The sequence below is a fragment of the Caretta caretta genome, chromosome 6 (genome assembly GCF_965140235.1).
Source record: "Caretta caretta isolate rCarCar2 chromosome 6, rCarCar1.hap1, whole genome shotgun sequence".
NCBI classification, from domain to species: domain Eukaryota; kingdom Metazoa; phylum Chordata; order Testudines; family Cheloniidae; genus Caretta; species Caretta caretta.
Genome location: NC_134211.1, coordinates 94,245,947 through 94,261,906, shown reverse-complemented (window position 1 = coordinate 94,261,906; position 15,960 = coordinate 94,245,947). Strand labels below are relative to the sequence as shown.

The following is a 15,960-nucleotide window of genomic DNA, read 5'->3' as shown; positions in this document are numbered from 1 at the left end:
AATTTCCTTCAGATTTTAGTTTCCTAAACCCCTTTTCAGTGCCTCTGACAACTTGACGTACCTCTTCATCTAGTGTTGCACACAAGAAGAAACAATTTTGAAAATGAATTCTCTGGATTTTCTAGTCAGCATGACTTTTCCCACCCCCCAATATCTGTGGCTTGGAAGGATGGAAGGGAATCCTACTTGGGCATGTCTCCACTGCAGAGTAAACTGGCATTAGTGACACTCGAGTGTCACCTCTCTTGAGTTAGCCTAGCTTGAGTAAGAATGGCCACACAGCGAAATGACGCCATGCTGGTACTGCATTCCCTAGGGTGTAGAACCAAGACTTCCGGGGGGATTATTTGTGAGGCAGTCAGCTGAGCCATTCTGAATTCTTTCCCAGTGCATGGGGGGAGAACTTGTCTGTCTCACTTGCGTGCACAGCGGGAACTGTGGGAAGGCATTTGAGAACTAATAAGCACTCAAGTGGAGCTAGCCTGCTTCCACACTGCAGAGTAGTTGTGTGAGCAGCTGGTGAGTTGTGCTAATGCAAGCTATTTAGAAAAGCTGGACATGCACAAGTCCATTGGTCCAGATCTAATGCATCCAAGGGTGCTGAAGGAGTTGGCTGATGTGATTGCAGAGCCATTGGCCATTATCTTTGAAAATTCGTGGCCATCAGGGGCAGTCCCGGACAATTGGAAAAAGGCAAATATAGTGTTCATCTTTAAAAAAGGAAGGAGGATCTGAGGAACTACAGACCAGTCAGCCTCACTTCAGTCCCCGGCAAAATCATGGAGCAGGTCCTCAGGGAAACCATTTTGAAGCACTTGGAGGAGAGGAAGGTGATCTGGAACAGTCAACATGGATTCACCAAGGGCAACTCATGCCTGACGAACCTGATTGCCTTCTATGATGACATAACTGGCTCTGTGGATATGGGGAAAGTGGTGGATGTGATATATCTTGACTTTAGCAAAGCTTTTGATATGGTCTCCCACAGTATTCTTGCCAGCAAGTTAAAGAAGTATGGATTGGATTAATGGACTATAAGATGGATAGAAATCTGACTAAATTGTTGGGCTCAACGGGTAGCGATCAACGGCTCAATGTCTAGTTGGCAGCCAGCATCAAGCGGAGTGCCCCAGGAGTTGGTCCCGGGGCTGGTTTTGTTCAACATCTTCATTAATGTTCTGGATGATGGGATGGATTGCACCCTCAGCAAGTTCGCAGATGACACTAAGCTGGGGGGAGAGGTAAATACAATGGAGGGTAGTGATAGGGTCCAGAGCGACCTAGACAAATGGGAATATTGGGCCGAAAGAAATCTGATGAGGTTCAACAAGGAGCCTGCACTTAGGAAGGAAGAATTCCATTCACTGCTACAGGCTGGGGACCAACTGGCTAAGCAGCAGTTCTGCAGAAAAGGACCTGGGGATTACAGTAGACGAGAAGCTGGATGAGAGTCAGCAGTGTGCCCTTGTTGACAAGAAGGCCAACGGCATTGGGCTGTATTAGTAGAAGCATTGCCAGCAGATTGACGGAAGTGATTATTCCCTTTATTCGGCACTGGTGAGGCCACACCTAGAATCATAGAATCATAGAATATAAGGGTTGGAAGGGACCACAGAAGGTCATCTAGTCCAACCCCCTGCTCAAAGCAGGACCAATTCCCAGTTAAATCATCCCAGCCAGGGCTTTGTCAAGCCTGACCTTAAAAACCTCTAAGGAAGGAGATTCTACCACCTCCCTAGGTAACGCATTCCAGTGTTTCACCACCCTCTTAGTGAAAAAGTTTTTCCTAATATCCAATCTAAACCTCCCCCACTGCAGCTTGAGACCATTACTCCTCGTTCTGTCATCTGCTACCATTGAGAACAGTCTAGAGCCATCCTCTTTGGAACCCCCTTTCAGGTAGTTGAAAGCAGCTATCAAATCCCCCCTCATTCTTCTCTTCTGCAGGCTAAACAATCCCAGCTCCCTCAGCCTCTCCTCATAACTCATGTGTTCCAGACCCCTAATCATTTTTGTTTCCCTTCGCTGGATGCTCTCCAATTTATCCACATCCTTCTTGTAGTGTGGGGCCCAAAACTGGACACAGTACTCCAGATGAGGCCTCACCAATGTCGAATAGAGGGGAACGATCACGTCCCTCGATCTGCTCGCTATGCCCCTACTTATACATCCCAAAATGCCATTGGCCTTCTTGGCAACAAGGGCACACTGCTGACTCATATCCAGCTTCTCGTCCACTGTCACCCCTAGGTCCTTTTCCGCAGAACTGCTGCCTAGCCATTCGGTCCCTAGTCTGTAGCTGTGCATTGGGTTCTTCCGTCCTAAGTGCAGGACCCTGCACTTATCCTTATTGAACCTCATCAGATTTCTTTTGGCCCAATCCTCCAATTTGTCTAGGTCCTTCTGTATCCTATCCCTCCCCTCCAGCGTATCTACCACTCCTCCCAGTTTAGTATCATCCGCAAATTTGCTGAGAGTGCAATCCACACCATCCTCCAGATCATTTATGAAGATATTGAACAAAACCGGGCCCAGGACCGACCCTTGGGGCACTCCACTTGATACCGGCTGCCAACTAGACATGGAGCCATTGATAACTACCCGTTGAGCCCGACAATCTAGCCAGCTTTCTACCCACCTTATAGTGCATTCTTCCAGCCCATACTTCCTTAACTTGCTGACAAGAATACTGTGGGAGACCGTGTCAAAAGCTTTGCTAAAGTCAAGAAACAATACATCCACTGCTTTCCCTTCATCCACAGAACCAGTAATCTCATCATAAAAGGCGATTAGATTAGTCAGGCATGACCTTCCCTTGGTGAATCCATGCTGGCTGTTCCTGATCACTTTCCTCTCATACAAGTGCTTCAGGATTGATTCTTTGAGGACCTGCTCCATGATTTTTCCAGGGACTGAGGTGAGGCTGACTGGCCTGTAGTTCCCAGGATCCTCCTTCTTCCCTTTTTTAAAGATTGGCACTACATTAGCCTTTTTCCAGTCATCCGGGACTTCCCCGGTTCGCCACGAGTTTTCAAAGATAATGGCCAATGGCTCTGCAATCACAGCCGCCAATTCCTTCAGCACTCTCGGATGCAACTCGTCCGGCCCCATGGACTTGTGCACGTCCAGCCTCCATACCTGGAGTATTGTGTCCAGTTTTGGACCCCCCACTACAGAAGGGATGTGGAGAGCAATGAAAATGATCAGGGGGCTGGGGCACATGACTTATGAGGAGAGGCTGAGGGAACTGGTCTTATTTAGTCTGCAGAAGAGAAAAGTGAGGGGGGATTTGATAGCAGCCTTCAACTACCTGAAGGGGGGCTCCAAAGAGGATCAAGCTCAGCTATTCTCAGTAGTGGCTGATGACAGAATAAGAAGCAATGGTCTCAACTTGTAGTGGGAGAGGTCTAGGTTGGCTATTAGGAAACACTATTTCACTGGGAGGGTGGTGAAGCACTAGAATGGGTTACCTAGGGAGGTGGTGGAATCTCCAGCCTTAGAGGTTTTTAAGGCCCAGCTTGACAAAGCCCTGGCTGGGATGATTTAGTTGTGGTTTGTCCTGCTTTGAGCAGGGGGTTGGACTAGATGACCTCCTGAGGTCTCTTCCAACCCTAATATTCTATGATTCTATGTTTCTAATTTAAGCTTAGCCAATACCCTCTGATGGGCCAGCCAATTCAGGTTAAAAGCACCACAGGCTTAAATTAAAAGGTTTTGTGTGTGGATGGTACTCCAGTGAGGGGCAGCACTGAAGTTATAACTTTGCAGTGAAGGCAAGCCCTTAGTCTTACAGAGAAAGAGTGAAATCCAGCCCACATTGAAATCAATGACAATGCTATCATTGACGTCACTGGGGCCACCCTTTACCCAAAGAGTTAGAGATGAAGGAACATAAAATGAGTTATTCTTTTCCCTAGAATTTTTGTTTTAAAGGTGAGAAGGAGATCATTGAGCATTGCCTGCAAGGTGATTAATTTATTCTAAGCCATTGAGAAACCCAGGGCTGGATGCTCACCTGGTGTAAATCATTGTAGCTTACTGATTTCAATGGAGTTAGGAGCATATGCACCACCTAAGGATCTGGCACCCAGCCTTTAAGATATCTGTGTATTTGTAGCTAGAAATGAATGTACTAGTTAAGTATTGGAATATGGGGTGCTATGTGGGGGAGTTACCAAGGATTTTGAATTTTATTCCAATCTGGAAGTGGTGTGGTAATTGGGTTTCCTTAATTATGGGATGATGTGCACACGCTGAGATCAAAGAAATGCTTCATGCACTGCTCAATGGAGTGCCACATAAGGTACAGGCAAGACTGAGGAATCAAGGAATGAAGCTGTAGTCTGAATAAAAACAAAAACGTTTGGGTCCAAATCCACAAAAGCATTTAGGCACCTAGACCCCAGATTTAGGTGCTTATGTCCTAGATTTAGGAACTATCATGATCCACAAAACCCCACTCAGCTGCTGCCTAACCCTGTAGGCACCTAAACTTTCTATGTACAAGTTTTCCAGGCACCTAAATTTCTGCCTCTGCACTTGCACCATGCCTCACTCTAGGAGTCTGGACATGTATCTGATGTCTAAGCCCCCACACAATCCTCAAACCAGCTGAAGATGGGTGTTGCCCTGGCCAGCTCACAGATGGGGCCTGATCCAGCAGCTGTGTCCAGAACATGCCTAACTGCACACAAAACAGCCAGAGGGAGAGACTGACTCCCTTATAACCTTTAGCCTGGTAGTTAGGATACTCGCCTGGAATGTCAGAGACCCTGATTTAATTCCCTCACTGCCTGATGGGAAGGGATTTGAACAGGAGTTTTCCATCTCTTAAGTGAGTGCTCTATAACAACTGGACTATGGGATAGTCTGATGTGGGGCTCCCTCAGTCTCTCTTGTTGAAGACATTCCACTTTGTATAAAATAATTAAATGTTAATTGTGCCAGGGAGAGAGAGTGACACTATAGTGCAGTGGTTAGGGAACTGACAGCAGGGAGATTCCTGTTCAAATTCTTTCTCCCTGGGGTCTCCACACCCTGGATGAGTACCCTAACCATTGGGCTAAAGGTTGTAAGGGAGTCAGTCTCTCCCTCTGGCTCTCTCCCATTGTCCTCCCCCCTACCACACTGTGTGGAGTTAGGCAAGTGCCTAAACCATTCTTGCAAGAGACAGCTTACACCCCATCTGCACCTGAGTTCAGGAGAGGGGTTCCCAGCTGTGGCTTGCAAGCAGAGGTAGATACTTTCCTTCAACTCAGATTGAGGTGCCTACTTCTCTGAGGGAGCGGGGATTATGACACCTCCCTCTCATCAGTATCTCCTGTTGTCTAATTTAGGAGGCTCCTTGCTGGCTTTTGTAGATCCCATTCTTGGGTGTGTTTCTCTCCCCATGCATTGTACAGGGAACCTACATGCCTAACCCAGACTTGTGGATTCCAATGATTTTTCAAGGGGCCTAAAAGTTAAGTATTGCAATGCTCAGTGTTGCAATACCTAAGTCCCTTCATTGATTCAGGCCTTGTCCTCTCAATTTTTTAAATGTCACTCTACAATTGGAGTCCCTTGTTTTATTCTTGCAGATCTTGTGCTGATTGGAACACACATGGGAATTGCTGTTCATGTGTGGATAAACATTTAAGATTCATCAGTTATTTGCTGTTCTGTGACTTGAGCTGGATTGCCCAACAGGAGCAAGAGGGCTACGTCTTATGGCAAGGATGCTGAAAGGGGCAAGGATGCTGAAAATTAAGCTTACATGGAAAATCTGACTCTCGCGTGTCATGTATAAATGAAAGGAGTGGGTCTCCTAAGTGCCTGATCATGCACCGTGCTGAGCACACATCTCCTTGGGAAGCCAATGGGAATTGAGGGAATTCAGCACCTCGTAGGAGGTTCACTGCACCTTGTGGGTTTGGACCCTAATTCTGCATTTGAAAATAAGCATTTACACATGCAGAATAAGTAACTGTGCTTAAGTGTTTGCACAGATTTTGCAGGCACAAATTTAGGAGGCTCCTCTGGAAATGTGATCCCAGCTGTCAAACTGAATGATCAATAAATGCTGTAGGAATGTCTGCAAAGAAGATCTTATATCCATCTATAGTGTTAAACTAGTACCCTACATCTTTCATGACCTTTGGGCAATGTATAAACCTGACATTAGTTTTGTCAACTAGTATTCCTCTTCCTCTCCGAAAGCACAGATGTATATTGCTGGAGCCCTCACACACCCTTAAACTGAGTTATGCAACTGAGCAGTGTAACAACACCTCATTGCCACTAGTTGGCACCCATGTGCCATTTTTTTCATGCAAAGGACATTTTTCATATATATGTAATTAGTGGGGAATGGTAGTATCTGTCAATAGTGTAGACACAGAAAGCCCCAAGCAGCCTTGACAATCTCTGTGAAGGACACAGAGGCAAGGCAGGAGAAGCCAGAAGTACTGAAGTTGTCTCACCTGGCTTTAGTAATAATAATGGTACACTTACGTTGTGCTTTTCATTTGCATGATAGTGATGGAAATGTTAGAAGAGTTGAGATTTGGTGAGAAAATCTGATAAGAAGAGTGAAAGGTCACTATTAGGAAGAAACAGCATGAGTGAATGTGAGGGGACAGGCCAAGAGGAAATATAGCTGATGTTGGTTTGGGGCCATATTTGGAAAGGGACAAAGAATAGGTGAGATTCAGGAAAGAGATCAGAGATCAGCTGTGGCATTAGCAAATGATCCAAACATACACAATCGCACTGTTCCATCAATGTCTCCTTTTGCTCTCATGTTTTATATCTCTTCTGAGATAGAGATGGACTCATGGATACAGCACAGCACCAGGACTCAGCGCTTCTGGGTTCTCTTCCTGGCTCTGCCACTGCTTTGCATGGTCTTGGGTAAGTCATGTAACCTTTGTGCCTCAGTTTCCCAGCTATAAAATATGAGAATATTACCTCCATCCCAGGCATTTGGTTGTTCTGATTACTTGTTTATGATAGTACAAGGCACTGTACAAATGCAAAAGGAGGCACAGCCCTTGCCCCAAAAAGCTTACATCGAGAAGGTTGCGTAGTCATAAAGTTCTATGGGATCATCTGTTGGAAGATGGCTTTATGAGTCTGATCCTGCTCTCATTGAAGTTAATATTAAAAGTCCCATTGATTTCCATGGTGTAGAATTGGACCTTTAAGTGCAATAGACCAGACCAGTGGTCCCACTGCTTCCTGCAGCTCCCATTGGCCAGGAATGGCGAACCACGACCACTGGAAGCTGTGGGGGCTGTGCCTGCAGATGGTCAATGTCAGCAAAATGTCTCGCAGTCTGCAGTCAGATTACCCTGATGGGCCACAGGGTGCACACCACTGGGCCAGACAATCAAACATTCAGGAGCAATCTTGCAGTAATCAGTGTGTATGTGAGTGAATCTGAGCCCATATGGTGAGGGTTTGTAGGAAAACAGCTTCTGAATCCAATGTGTAGGGTTTAAAAACAAAAACAAAAAAAACCCCAGGTTAATAATATTATGAGCAAGGGAGTAAAAATCTGATTCCAGATCTCTTGACAGTGTCATTTAAACACTGACTCACTCGCTTTTAACCACCTGTTTGTGTCCCAACCATAATGTTAAGTGATATTTTTAGCTACAATATTTTACTAACACATGTAACTTCTTTTTATATTGAAAACTCAAATAGTGATGGGGGAGGGATGTGAACAAGGAATCTGGACTTGGTTTAAATGCTATGATATTATTTTACAATCTATAGAAAGGCTTTGCCATTTACCTGTGAATTTACTACCTGTTCCCCTTCTCCCCCCACCCTGACTTCTCCAGGTAAGGGCCTGTACATTCCATGCCTGCATTAGAAGAAACTTGATAAACAGAGTGAGATCTGAGACCTGCTCAGTGCAAATCCAGGAGCTCACCGACTGTAAGGGGAGGAGCAGCGAACCCCAGAGATGAGAACCTGGGCACTAGAGCCTGCCCAGCAGCACCACAGTGCTGGGTGAGAGAGGGGAGGGGACACCCCCCCTCCGACTTCCCCCCTCCAACCAATCCCCATTTTTCCTGCCTCTCCTTCTCAGGCTCAGGATGCTGCCCAATCAGGCTGTGCTCTTGCAAAGCTCCCTTCCTCTAAAGGGGAGGGGAGGAGGAGAGAGCTGGAGTCCTCACTAGGGGACCGCTCAGGGGCCGCGGTTCTGTGCCTCCCTCTCTGGGTTCTTGCTGCTGCTGACCTGAGAGCCTGATGCTCAACTTTCCTCCCGCTGCTGCTGCTGCTGGCGCTTTGATTCGCCCATTCCCTTGCTGTTTGCGGTGCCTGAGGACTCTCTGGGAGGTTTCCAAGGTAATGTGACCTCTCCTCCCCCCAGTGTGTCTCTGGCTTTATTCACAGAAAGTGTCCTAGAGCAGGCGGGGCAGGTGGAGACTGGGAAGGGGGTGAGTGGAAAGGCGTCTCCCTGGACAGTCGCTACTCCTCCGAGCCCTCCTCCGAAACCACTGTTCACTACTGACCTCCTAGCATTCTCGGAAGTGTATCATTTACCACACACACACACACACACACAGAGCAGCCTTTACAATACACACACACACACACACACACAGAATAGCTCTTTCCAATACACACACAGTAGCTCTTTACAATACACACACACACACACACAGAGCAGCCTTTACAATACACACACACACACAGAATAGCTCTTTCCAATACACACACAGTAGCTCTTTACAATACACACACACACACACACACAGAGAATAGCTCTTTCCAATACACACACAGTAGCTCTTTACAATACACACACACACACACACACACACACAGAGAGAATAGCTCTTTCCAATACACACACGCACACGCACACACACGGATCATTTTTATAGCCTAGCAAGGTGCGTTTGTTAATATATTTTAGTATAGAATGCACTGCATGTTGTCCTAGCCTAGCAAATTGTCCAGGGAATACGCTTGACTCTATGGGGAAAAAATGTAAAAAGGGTGGAGACTTCTCCCCCCTAAACAAAGAGCAGATATTACACCTCATTCTTTTAAAGTCGCTTGATGGGCAAGAGGCGGGGGAGAGAGCAGGGATCAGATTTACAGTCATGTTGGAGTGGAGACATGTAAAGGAATCCTAGAAATTAAAGATGAGAGAGATCTTTTAAAATCATCCAGTCATCCTCCTGAGTCCAGGGCAAGACTGCTCCCTCCAGCGTTTCATTCATTGTGTGTGACTCAAATGACAGGGCTGCCACAGCTTCCCTTGGAGACTCCTCACAGTCTAATAGACCTAAGTTTTTTCCCTAGATCCAGCCTAAATTTCCCTGGCTCAATTTCATGCCATCACTCTTAGCTATACTCTTTTTTACCATTCCTCAACCTCTTATACCCTTTTGGTACCTATACAGGATGATTGTTATTCACATGCAATCTAGCAACCCTTGAGCGACCAATTGAGCTCTTATCTTACAGTAATATAGAGTATGTTATCTCTTTTGTATAAACACCAGGGGTTTATTGTCCAGTGTGGAGGGAAGGGTTAATGAGTCGCTTATAACGATATGTGGAAGTTGCTCCCATCCACCTCCTTCTCAGCTACTCTATGCAATTGTTGCGGGGGGGAGGGGTTCCTTAGGTAATTCCAGAGAAATGTATTTTAATGATTTCCTGTCAGTAAGATTGCTACTGATGTTACTACAGGATATTTTAAATACTTCAGGCATCAGGCAACTTAAAGTTGATAAAATTAGACATACAGAATTTCCATGTGTGTGTATACATTATACTTACACACACACACACAATGTACTCACACACATAGACACACATGGAAATTCTGCATTTCTAATTTTTTCAACCCTAAGTTGCCTGATGCCCGAAGTATTTGAAATTTCTCATATATATGTATGTGTGCATATGTCTGTCTGTCTGTCCAGAGGGCAAAATCTTTACACTGTCCATTCCACTGCCCCCATGTCCCCACGTTAATGTCAGTTGCACACTAAAGTTGAATGTTCACATGTTGACTCTTTCTGATTATTTTGCTTTTAATTTGTCCTAAGACCCTCCCTTTCTGGTTGCTTCCCCTTGTTTAATCTTGTTAGCAGAGTCTTATTTGTACTAAGCCTGCTATGTTTTTTTTTTCATTTTGTTTTTTTCCAAAAGCTAGAATGTGACCATATGACTGGATCAGGAAATACTTTGCACTTCCCCTCTTCCTAGCACCAGTCAGACTTTTGAATGGAAATTATCCCATGAAATAACTTCCATGGAACTAGTTTGAGGGCATTTTTATTAATGATGGTAATGTTATTTGTTGAAGCAAAAATTTAGCAAATGCAGGCATTTTTTTGGCTCATGATTCATCTATGAATCATTCCTAACTTCTGCTAATCATAGAATTATGCAAATGTAGGGCTGGAAGGAACCTTGAGGAGTCATCAAGTCTAGCCCCCTGTGCTGAGGCAGGGCCAAGTAAATTTAGTGTAAATGTAGGCTTTGAATACATAATGGAGTGGGCAAATAATTTTCAAATTATAGGTTGTTTGCAAAATGATAATTTACTAATCATGGCATTTGGTTGGTTGCATGGTATTTCTTTCTCCTGCTCCCTAAAATGCACGTCTTCCACTACATAGACATAGAACTTTTGAGCTTCACAAACACTTTTGTGAGTTCTAGAGCTTGTTCCAATATTCTCAAGTAATCAGTATTATGTCCCCAAGAATAGTAGCAAATCAAATTTATGTAATTTGCAAATATGTTGGAGAATGTGCTTTTTCCTCCCATTATTCTACCAATGCTAATATTTACTCTATATTGAGATAAACGATGCTGGGTTATGCCATATACAGGGCATATAAAATGCCCCAAATTAGTTTAGTTTCCAAGTGGCTGGGTTATTTCTACACTAGCATATTTACACAAGTGTGACCTTTATAGGTGGTGGTTTCTCCGGGCTATATTTAATAACCTATCATAGCAACACTTTTGGCCTGTGCCGGTTACAGTGATTTCATTTATATCCATTTCTAAATAATATTAAAAGGTTCTCATGATATTGCCATGGAGATCACAAATAAAAAAACAAATAGTAATAGCAGGTAGATGGAACAGCACTGCAATCCCCAGTAACAGGTCAGTCTCATTCAAGGTAGCGTTGTGGCAGCCCTCAACATGAGGAATTACCTAGATACAGGAATGCAGCTGGCAAAATGCATAGCTACAGTGATCACAGCTAGCTTTTAACTTTATTTTTCAGTTGATGAATGTTAGTGCACACAAAATAAAACCTTGGTAATTAAGCTTAATGACAACAAGAGTTGGTCAAGTTTTCTCTTGCAAGTGTGCTTGTACAGCTCAATCCTGATCTGCAGCACCGTCAGTTGTTTGAGTCCTTGGTCTGTCCAGAGCTTTTGCCAATGTACCTTGGTCCTTATGTCCAGTACCTCCTGTTATTCCAGTGCTATGCTTCTCTAAAATACAGGGTGGTGTTAATACCCAATTGCGTGGTGATTTGGATAAATGCCCCATGGGCACTTGATAAAGGAGAATAAATTCATCTCATTTGTGACCAAAACTCATGTCTGTGCTACTTGGTTGACTAACTTGTTGTTAAGACTTAATGGCTGATAATGTTCCCATGCGTGGGAGATACAGATTGTGGGTGAGTTAAATACAGACAGTGAGTGGGTTACATACATTCTGTTTAGATCCCTTGCTTTTCAGCTCTGATGCTGTGTGAAATCTGGCTTCTACAAAGCATGAGAAATAATATGCATGCAATATTAATGCTGGGTATCTCAAATGCTTTCACTTTCTATGTTTGGATAGGAAATGGCATGCAGAAACTGGGTCATTAGGTTTAACAGAGGTCAGCCTCTAGCAGTTTTGATTATCACTTTGATTTGTCATTTTCAGACCACCCATTTTTTAGAAAAAATTCCCAACCAGCTCTCATGTTGGGACTTGTCGTCTTAATCTTTAAATTGTTTTGAGGTCTTCAGATAGAAGGTGCTACATAAATGCCAAGTTACTATTAATTATTCACATATTGATTAAAAGTCTCTGAAAGTTGCTTTTATGATTTATTTGTTGTGTAATAAAAAGGGTAATAAAATATTTGTGGCAAAAACAGATGTTGGTCCTTTAATTTCTTTACACTGCACCTCATCTGACAGTTTGTCTCATGACTGTGCTTTGCCAGCTACCCCATCTTCTCGTGGACAAGTTGCCAAAAGGTTCAGTAGAAGACTGCAAGTTCCACAGGAGGGACAACCTTTTGACAGGCTCATTTAAGTGGATCTTTTAACTATACAGAGGCAGTGTACCCAGTGGGTATGTGTTCTGTCTTCAGGACTGCATATTTTGACCTATATGTCTGACCAAATAGATCAGCGTCCTGGGAAACAGAGATGGAAGCTTTTGTGTTTGCATTTGGGGTGTAACATGAAATCTTCCTGGAAAAGTGTGAACATTACGGGTGAAATCATAGCCCCACTGAAGACAATGGGAGTTTTGCTATTGAACTCAGTAGGGCCAGGATTTCACCCCTGGTGTCCACTCTGAAGACGTATGCCTCTAGGTAGGGCCTGTAAAGCTCCCATTGATTTCAGTAGTTGAGGATCATGCACTAATGGCCTTTTTAAAATATATAAACAAAGCTAATTGAGTGACAGGCTCAGTTTAACAGCCCTGGGAGGGAACTCTCATATTATGTCAAATTGAAAGAGTTCAGTCTAGTAGTTAGATCTGGAGACTGGGCATCAGGATTCCTGAATTCCTCACTCTGAGACTGTGTGACCTCTTGAGCAAGGCATTTACTTGTATTTTTTAATGATAAATTTATTGTTGCTCTCAATATATTTTTACAGAAAAAAACAGGAAGAGTAGAGGAACAATAGGATGGAAGGTTAAAAAGAGATTGTGATTAGAGAAGACATTATTACATGGATCCCTTACTGATTAGTTGTGAACTTTAATGATGCTTTGTTAATACACCAAAAATTATTAGTAGGAAAGTAAGGGTGTTGAGCACAGGTGGCAAACTATGGCCCGCAGGCCACATCCGGCCCGCGGGACCATCCTGCCCAGCCATTGAGTTCCCGGCCAGGGAGGCTAGCCCCCTCCCCTACTGTCCCCCTCCCCCGCAGCCTCAGCTCCCTGTGCCTCCAACACTTTGGCCTGCTGCTCCTGCCCGGCAGTGCGGCAGTGTGTCTAGCTCTGGCCGGGCGCAGGGGGCTGTGAGCTCCTGCTGCTCTGAGCGGCATGGTAAGGGAGCTGGGGGGGGGGGGTGTTGGATAAGGGGCAGGAGGTCCTGGGGGGCAGTCAGGGGCAGAGAGCAGGGGCACAGGTTCTGGAGGGGGTGGTCAGGGGTCAGGGAGCAGGGGGGGTTGGATAGGCATGGGAGTCCCAGGGGGTCTGTCAGGGGGTGGGGGTGTGGATAGAGTGTGGGGCGGTCAGGGGACAAGGAGAGGGGGTGGGGTGGATGGGTTGGGAGTTCTGAGGGGGTCAGTCAGGGGGCGGGATGTGGGCACGGGCGGATAGGGGGCGAGGGCCAGGCTGTTTGGGGAGGCACAGCCTTCCCTACCTGGCCCTCCATACAGTTTCGCAACCCCAGTGTGGCCCTCGGACCAAAAAGTTTGCCCACCCCTGGTGTAAAGACATGTCGGCCTCTTAAGCATTGATTTCTTGGGGGTGTAATTAATGAAAAGTAGTTACATGCTTAGATCACCACTACAAGATTCTCATCTTTGAGTTAGCCATTTTTTTCACAGTGAAGAGTTCCTGAAAATTTGCAATCTGTTTTCCTAGTGATGGTGTATTGGGGCTTCACCATTCTGCTGCATTGGCATTTCTAACAGTCAGCATTAGATGTTATAAACAATAGGTTTGATTGTTTTTTTTTCCCTAGCTTACATTTGTATTGATCCCTAAGGGAGCAAATCGGGTGGACAGTTTGATTTGTTGTTCTATTACTTTAGTGCAGCACTTAGTGACTTAGTCCCAAATACCTTTGCTTTGAGGCAAAACCAATGCTGAGTAGTCAATGTTGTTCAATTCCTGCAGAGTAAGAGGTGTTCTATCATCTGGTATTGACTTTGAAGATGTAAAGTGAAAACTGAAGACCTACTGATAGGCTTCAAAGTGGCATGCCACTCTGTCCAACTCAAGTTTGGTTGTGAGTGTTCTCATGTGTCACTTCTGCGAGCAACTGGCAGACCAGGAGTAGACAAGACTGGCAGTAGGATCTGGAGATGGGGCCTGAAAGGACCGTGGAAAGCAGTCTGAAGTGACCAGGGAAGAGGCCAAGAAGCAGATTGGAGAAAAGACAGAGGACAGGTGGGGTTTCTTTGGTAAAAGATTGCTTGGAAGCCTTGGACCAAGAGGAGTGAGCCCTGCACCAAAGGGGTGAAAGGGTAGTGGTGTTTTGTTTTGATTTTTGCTTTTTGCTTTTGTTGAACTTTGTTTCACTCCCCTTTGTTTACACCAGAAGGGGAGAGTTTTTGTTGGTTTGGGCCAGGGGTTAAACTAAACCCACATCCCAGTGAAGAGGGAAACTTAATGGCTGCACCTGACCAAAGAGTGGCAAGGTAGTGGCTCGGTAAAGTCATTGGGCCAAATGTAACTCAGTGTACACCCCAGTGTAACTCCTTTGCTGTCACTAGGATAAAATTGGCCCCTGTGCTTTAAGATCCTGGAAAGGGGCTGTAGGAGTATGCAGCCATCCTCATTTTTTCCCCAGAGCAAGCAGTGGACTCTGCAGCTGAATCTCAAAACGGGTCTCTTTTGTTCTGTGAACAGCAGACCTGCTTGGTGAGCTGGAGAGAAACCTCCCTTTTACTGAGCGGGTAGGAGCTGTGCTCAGAGTGTCTCAGCTGGAAGTCACTCTGGTCATTTAATGCAAAGTTCTAACTGGTATTTATGGCAACGGAGTCTGTCCTCCTGTGGGCTCCGGACTGGGTTTTAACAGCTATCAACATTAGCTCTGAGCTGAAAGAACTATCTTCAATTTATTTTTTAGGTGGGAGGATTATGTAATGATTTTGTTCTCCATCTATCTGAACGATGGCCCTCTCGTAAGCAGAAAGTACTGCTTTTACAGCACTGCATGATGGTTTTGTGGTATGTGGATGACTGAGGCATGTGGAAACTGTGCTGCTAAGCATTATGGAGGAAAAGAAATGTTACCAACTACAGAACCAGAACATGAGCTGGTCAAACTCCAAAGCACAGTTCACTACCAGCATACTGGCTTCAGTGGAGTTATACTAGGAAAGAACTGGGCCATGGTGTTTAATTCTTAGCAGTTTGACTATCTGCTCTCAAGGATTGCTGACCCTGAAAGATACTATCAAGAGATATTACTTACACTTTACCTCTGCCCTGTCGTTTGCAATATATTGCAACTGAAATACCTCCCTGAAAATGTCTCCTCCTCATGTCTTGGGTGCAGTCAAACCATTTCAGACAAACACTCCCAGCCCTCATTTCCAAATCACTGTACAGTAAGCTGCATGAATGGGGGCTGGAAAGAGACCCTGTTGGTTTGGGTTGTTGTCTATTCACAGTCAAAGCATCTGGGATGTCACTGCAGAGGGTGGAACTTTTGCAAGATACACTCATAGAACATAGAATATCAGGGTTGGAAGGGACCCCTGAAGGTCATCTAGTCCAACCCCCTGCTCGAAGCAGGACCAATTCCCAGTTAAATCATCCCAGCCAGGGCTTTGTCAAGCCTGACTTTAAAAACCTCTAAGGAAGGAGATTCTACCACTTCCCTAGGTAACGCATTCCAGTGTTTCACCACCCTCTTAGTGAAAAAGTTTTTCCTAATATCCAATCTAAACCTCCCCCACTGCAACTTGAGACCATTACTCCTCGTTCTGTCATCTGCTACCATTGAGAACAGTCTAGAGCCATCCTCTAGATCCCCCTTTCAGGTAGTTGAAAGCAGCTATC

At 45.0% G+C, this 15,960-nt stretch overlaps 1 protein-coding gene across 2 annotated transcripts in view; it reads left to right on the top strand.

Moving 5' to 3' along the window:
* Positions 1-8,121: 8,121 nt before the first annotated feature.
* The window catches only part of STON2 (stonin 2), a 115,084-nt gene continuing 107,245 nt past the window's right edge, over positions 8,122-15,960 (top strand). For both annotated transcript variants that reach the window (XR_007357353.2, XM_048855422.2), the window contains exon 1: positions 8,122-8,340. The gene's annotated coding sequence lies outside the window, so the exon portion shown is untranslated. The remainder of the gene's footprint in view (positions 8,341-15,960) is intronic.